The following is a 6,000-nucleotide window of genomic DNA, read 5'->3' as shown; positions in this document are numbered from 1 at the left end:
GACTACTGCCTGCAGCCTGCAGTTAGTGGTATGCGACTTGTTTGTGTTTGTGCCGACTCTGGAATGGACGGGTTGGGAGCAAGTGTGTCACATAAGAAAGCAGATGAACTTATGGGAGAAAGTGATTTGGACCAGAGGGATTGAGCCTCTTGGTGCTGATCGAGTCAGTCTAGCTTCTAGCTCTCTGCTGCTTTCCCCTGCCATTTTTATTTTTTAATTTCTGTTTATTTATTATTTAAATTTTTAAAAATGTTTTGTTTTTTATTTTTATATGTGTGCTCTTGTTTTATTTTTTGTAATTTTTATTGAGGCCTGCCATTTCTATTAGTCAGGATTTAAAATAAATCACCCGAGGGGCGGGATTGACATAATTAAGGGGTACTTGTACATAATTAAAGGTACCTGTGCTAATTTACTCAGAAAAGGTAAAAGGAAAAAGAAAAAACTGATTTTATAGGTGTCTATAATTTTAGAGATGACAACATCCGTGAGTACCTATACTGGTGACTCCTGAGCACAGAGCCAGGAGTGGTGTTTCTGTGACCCAACCCCCAACTCACACAGCCCCCGCTCCCACCAAACAAACAGAAAGATTAATAATATCACTTCACCACAAAGATGCTGCTTTACTTAAAGACCTGGGAGTGTGTGTGAAAGCTGTTGTTTGTCCCTCTGTAATGTGTGGGCGGGTGACTAGTGACAGCTGCCCCATAAGTGCACCAATTGGTCTGAAGTCATGCTGGTGATGGACTCTTGTGTTGTTCTGGCTTCAGAGATCAAGAGCTATCCAATGGACATGTAAACTATTATGCTGAGTGAAATAAGTCAGAGGGAGAGAGAGAGACATACAGAATAATTTCACTTATCTATGAGTTTAAAGTAAAAGACATTATTGTAATAATGTCCAGAGATGAGGGCCAGAAGGACCAACTCATGACCAACCTCAAAGAGGGGTGAGTGCAGTTAGAGAAACAATACACTAACAACTACCATGATGACGTTAATGTGTGAGAGAAGTAGAATGCCTGTTTCGAATACAGACAGGGGGTGTGGGAAGAGGGAGATGGAGGGCATTGGTGGTGGAATGTTGCACTGGTCAAGGGGGGTGTTCTTTTTGTGACTGAAACCCAACTATAGTCATGTTTGTAATCACGGTGTTTAAATAAAGATATTATTAAAAAATAAAAAGAGCTATCCTAGCTCTCCTGCAGGAGAGTGAATGTGGAAAGGAGTGGAAGGAGAGATAAATAGTCTTTTAGGAATTTTTGCATTAATGCAGGTATTCTTTTTTTTCTTTTTGGGCCACAATACCTGACAGTACTCAGGGTTTACTTCTGGCTCTATACTCAGGAATTTCTCCTGACCTTGCCTACTGTACTATTGCTCCAGTCTCTGGAGGTGGTTTTTGTTGTATCAACCAGAGCTTCTGAGCAGAAGTGAGATGGGGTGCAGCCCATCCAGATGACCCCTGCTTGGAGGAAGTGGGCACCAGTAAGGTGGAGGCTTTGTGCTGCCTCCCCTCAGGTGCAGACCCAGAACCAAGGACTAAAGTTCAAGTTGCTTATTTGTAAAGTAACCCCAAAGTCTATGGTAGGACATTCTGGTATTGAACTAGAAGAAGAGAGAAGGAAGCTCAGGAAATGAACAGTTCCAAGCCAGAGATCATTGAAAGCCACTGGAGCTGCTGGGAATGTCTAGAGGACAGGACAGGGCATACATATTGGGGTAAAGAGAACTGGGACATGTGTATGCCTCCCATCAGTCTAAAGCAGTGGTCTTCAAACTCTGGTCCTTGAATCAGTGTCAGCCTACAGGTTGAAAACCACTGGCCTACGTTTTTAGTTCTAACTTCTGGTCCCTGAACTGGTGTCAGTCTGCAGGAATAAAAAGGTTGAAGAAGGATAGCTTGTAGGACACTCAAGCAAGACATCTAGTTATAGATAGAAAGAATGGAGGAACTAGAGTTAATAGAGTGGGAAGGACATTTGCCTTACCAGCTGAAGACCTGGGTTCAATCCCTTGCACCCCATGAGATTCCCTGAGTTAGGAGTGATCCTTTAGTTTAGAGCCAGGATTAAGCCCTGGGTTCTACTACCAAGTGTGGGGGAAAAAAGTAAAGAAAAAAAGAAAAGAAAGAAAAGAAGAAAGAAGAAAGAAAGAAAGGGAGGAAGAAAGAAAGAAAGAAGAGAGAAAGAAAGAAGAAAGAAGAGAGAAAGAAGAGAGAAACAGAGAAAGAAGAAAGAAAGAGAGAAAGATAGGATAGAAGGGGGGCCAGAGAGATAGCATGTAGTAGGTAAGGCATTTGCCTTTCATGCAGAAGGTCATTGGTCCAAACCCCGGCATCCCATATGGTCCCCTGAGCCTGCCAGGAGCGATTTCTGAGCATGGAGCCAGGAGTAACCCCTGAGTGCTGCCAGATGTGACTCAAAAACAAACAAACAAAAAATAAAAAGAAAGGATAGAAGGAAGAAAGAAAAGAAAGGAAGAAAGAAAAAAGAGAAATAAGGAAGGAAGGAAAAGAGTGAATCATGAAGCTAGAGAAAACCCAGCAAAATTAAAAAAAAATCATAGACATTAGAACTGCAGGTGGTAAAAGGCAAGGGTAGTCCTTAGTATTTATCTGGTCCCTGAATCCCAAGAAGCTTATAGGCCTGTTCAGTGAAATCAGGGCAGCCTAACCTCTCTGGGTGGAGTTTTATTTTAAAAGCCAGCAGTTGCACCTAGCTCCACTCCTCGAGCCATAGAATGCAGCTTCCATCCTGGACTGAATTGCCAGACTCTTAATGGTGAAAATCATCAACAGGGATGTCAAACTTACTATAGGACAAATGCTCTGGTAATTGCTTAGAAGCATGAGCTCACTAAAGTTTCGTAACCACCCTGAGAAATAGGTGCTAACACTAGGGCTGCAATTTGGCGAGGCTGAGCTTCTTAAGCCATAGAATGTGTCCGGCACTGGATGTTTGTGTGTTTCCAAAATGTTTATCTTGAAATCTCAACCTTTTAAACAATGGTTAGTGACAGGAGGGGTCTTTGGAAGCTTATTAGGTTATGATGATGGAACTCCTATGGATGGGATTCGCTTCCTCATAATTAAGAAGAGACACAGAAAAAATTTCTTCCTTTTTTTATTCTTCACTGGGGAGGATAAATCAAGATGATCACCTGCAAAACAAGAAGTAGATTCTCACCAGACACTGAACCTAGATCTTGGACTTGGCAGCCCTACAATGCTGAGACAGAAGTGTTTGTTGTAGAAGTCACCCAGTCTCTGGTTATTGGTTGAAGTAACAACAGTTGACAATGACAGACCTTACTCTGTTGCCACTGCCCTGTCTCACATCCGGGACAGAAAATGCTTATTATTCACTAAACTTTTGTTTGTTTGTTTGTTCGTTTTCTGGGTCACACCTAGTTGTGCTGAGGTTGTACTCCTGACTCTGCACTCAGGGATCACTCCTGGTGGATGTGGATAATCAGATGGGGTGCTTGGGTCAGCCTTATGCAAGGCAAAAGGCTATATGTACTATATAGCTCCAGACCTGTTGATACTAGCCAGTTTTTCCTCTCACTTTTGAATCAGTCCTCATATTGCCTTCTAATTAGAGGTCTCTCGATTGGTTCCGTTTGTTTACATGTTATAAAGCTGTTTCCCCATTGCCTCCTCATCTGGCCCTGTCCCGACCTTTGTTTTCCCACTAAAGGTTGCTTTGGAGGCTGGAAGGGAAGCTGCCATCTTGGCTCGTGGTTCCACGTGGTGGAGTGACTGGCTTGTGGGTGAACAGCTTGTAGTGTGAGTTTCTGGCCTGCTATACCCACCCAACTGTGTGTGGATTATTTCCTGCGTCGGAATTGCTACCGGACTTGTGTCTCTTGTCCTACCCGGATGGGGTCATGGGAATCCCTCTCCCACTTTGGGGATTGTGGAACACTCAACCTACGATTTCACACAGTCCCATCACGAAATTCTTTCAGCCTGGGTCTAATGAGCTCTCTCAAGCGAGTGAGTGTTCTGGCTATCTCTAGAATATACTATCAGAGGTATAATCCATAGGAAAATCTCTGTTAAATAATTACCTTGAGAACTGACACAGAGTTTATATTCAATAAGTGGAAGTGGTATGCATTTTGGCAGTGTGTGGAGGGGTTTGTACAACATACCCAGCTGTGTTGAGGAATTATTCCTGGCTTTATACTCAGAAGTGACCACTGGCTGAGCTCAGTAAGCATGCCTGAAATTTGAACCAGGGCCTCACATGACACAGTCATTGCATGCAAGGCAAGTGCCATACCTCCTCTACTATGGCCCCCAGTGTTTCTAATAATGATTCTGGAGATAAAGCCCATTGGCCAAGCTACATGACCATAAGAGAGAGACTTTGTCAAATTCAATCCTCTGCAATAAGTCTCATTTACAGAGAAAAGGCCATGGAAAGTTAGAAATTGGGGATAATTTGGGAAGTGGGCTTGGAGGAGCTTACTATGAGGGATGTCTCAGTGATGTGAATTGGGATGGTTGGCAGAGCTTGGTATCCAGGAGATGTTGGCAAAGGAGGAGAAAGCTGGAAAATTACATTTCTGCTCCTAGTGATCAGTGGATATGCCCTTGTCACCAGAAAGGACATGTCCAGACACCTGGCCTGCTCCTCATTTGATCTTCCTTCCTACCTTCCTTTTGACACTCACTTTCTGTTTGTTTGTTTTTTTGGTTTTTGGGCCACACCCGGCAGTGCTCAGGGGTTACTCCTGGCTGTCTGCTCAGAAATAGCTCCTGGCAGGCACGGGGGACCATATGGGACACCGGGATTCGAACCAACCACCTTTGGTCCTGGATCGGCTGCTTGCGAGGCAAACGCCGCTGTGCTATCTCTCTGGGCCCAACACTCACTTTCAATCAGAGAGGAGGAAGGGCCTCCAGGGCTCCCATGAACTTGGTCTAGACTCTAGTGGATGGGAAACATCTTGGCAGCAAAGGGCCAGAGGTTTCCCTCAAAGCAACCAGTGAGTGGTTTGGGGTTTGCGGGTCAGATTGATAATACAGTGGGTAGGGTGTTTGCCTTGCACACAGTCAACCCGAATTCAATCCCTAGTACCTTATATAGATCCCCAAGCCCCACCAGAAGTGATCACTGAGTGCAGACCCAGAAGTCAGGCCTAAGTACATACTTATGCCTTACTCCTACAGAGACAGGTGTGGCCCGAAGGCAAAGCAAAGCAAAGCGAGTAAACAAGCAAACAAAAAATAAACCTGCCCATAACTGGAGAATGATATTGCAAAGAAGGCCCTGATTCTCTTGCCTCCCTGAATCTAAATCCTTCAGAGTGTGAGTTCACAACTCCTTCCATTGAGAGACTGTATCCCTATTCTTTGAATTTGTGAAGATGAGAAACTTTAAAGTTCTTTGCACTGCTTTTCTTGCCTTTTTGTTTGTTTGTTTTTTGGTCATACCCAGCTTTGCTCAGAGCTTACTCCTGCCCTATGCTCAGAAGTCACTCCTGGAGGTGCTTAGGGGATTCATAGGGGGTTCCAGAGATAGAACCAGGGTTGGCTGCGTGCAAGTCCAGTGCCCTACCCATAGTACTATCTCTCTGTTCCCTGTACTTGCTCTTTTTAATGTTGTTGTGACCAGGTGAATGAGCTCCTACCAGTATCCTGGAAGGATGAGCAAATACAAGCTTCTCTGCTGACACCAGCCATTAGCGAGCACCTAAAAATGTCAGAGGCAAGCCAAAATTAGCAAAGAGAAGGACTAGACTCAAAATGGATTATAGATAGAAGGGTATTCCAGGCATTACAGAAGCTGCTCAGCTGACCAGTAGATTTAGACATGATAATAAATGCTTATCATTTTAAACTACTTTAGGAGGATTTGTTACACTGAATTAGTTGACATACCCAAATCCCAGAGGTCAAACCTTCCCTTGATTTGCTTCCTGGCTGGACACCCCATCTACCCATCACAATGCCAGTGATCAGTCTGATGGAAGCTTATGGCAAAA

The sequence above is a fragment of the Suncus etruscus genome, chromosome 9 (assembly GCF_024139225.1).
Source record: "Suncus etruscus isolate mSunEtr1 chromosome 9, mSunEtr1.pri.cur, whole genome shotgun sequence".
NCBI lineage: Eukaryota > Metazoa > Chordata > Mammalia > Eulipotyphla > Soricidae > Suncus > Suncus etruscus.
Note: the sequence above shows the minus strand (reverse complement) of the source record.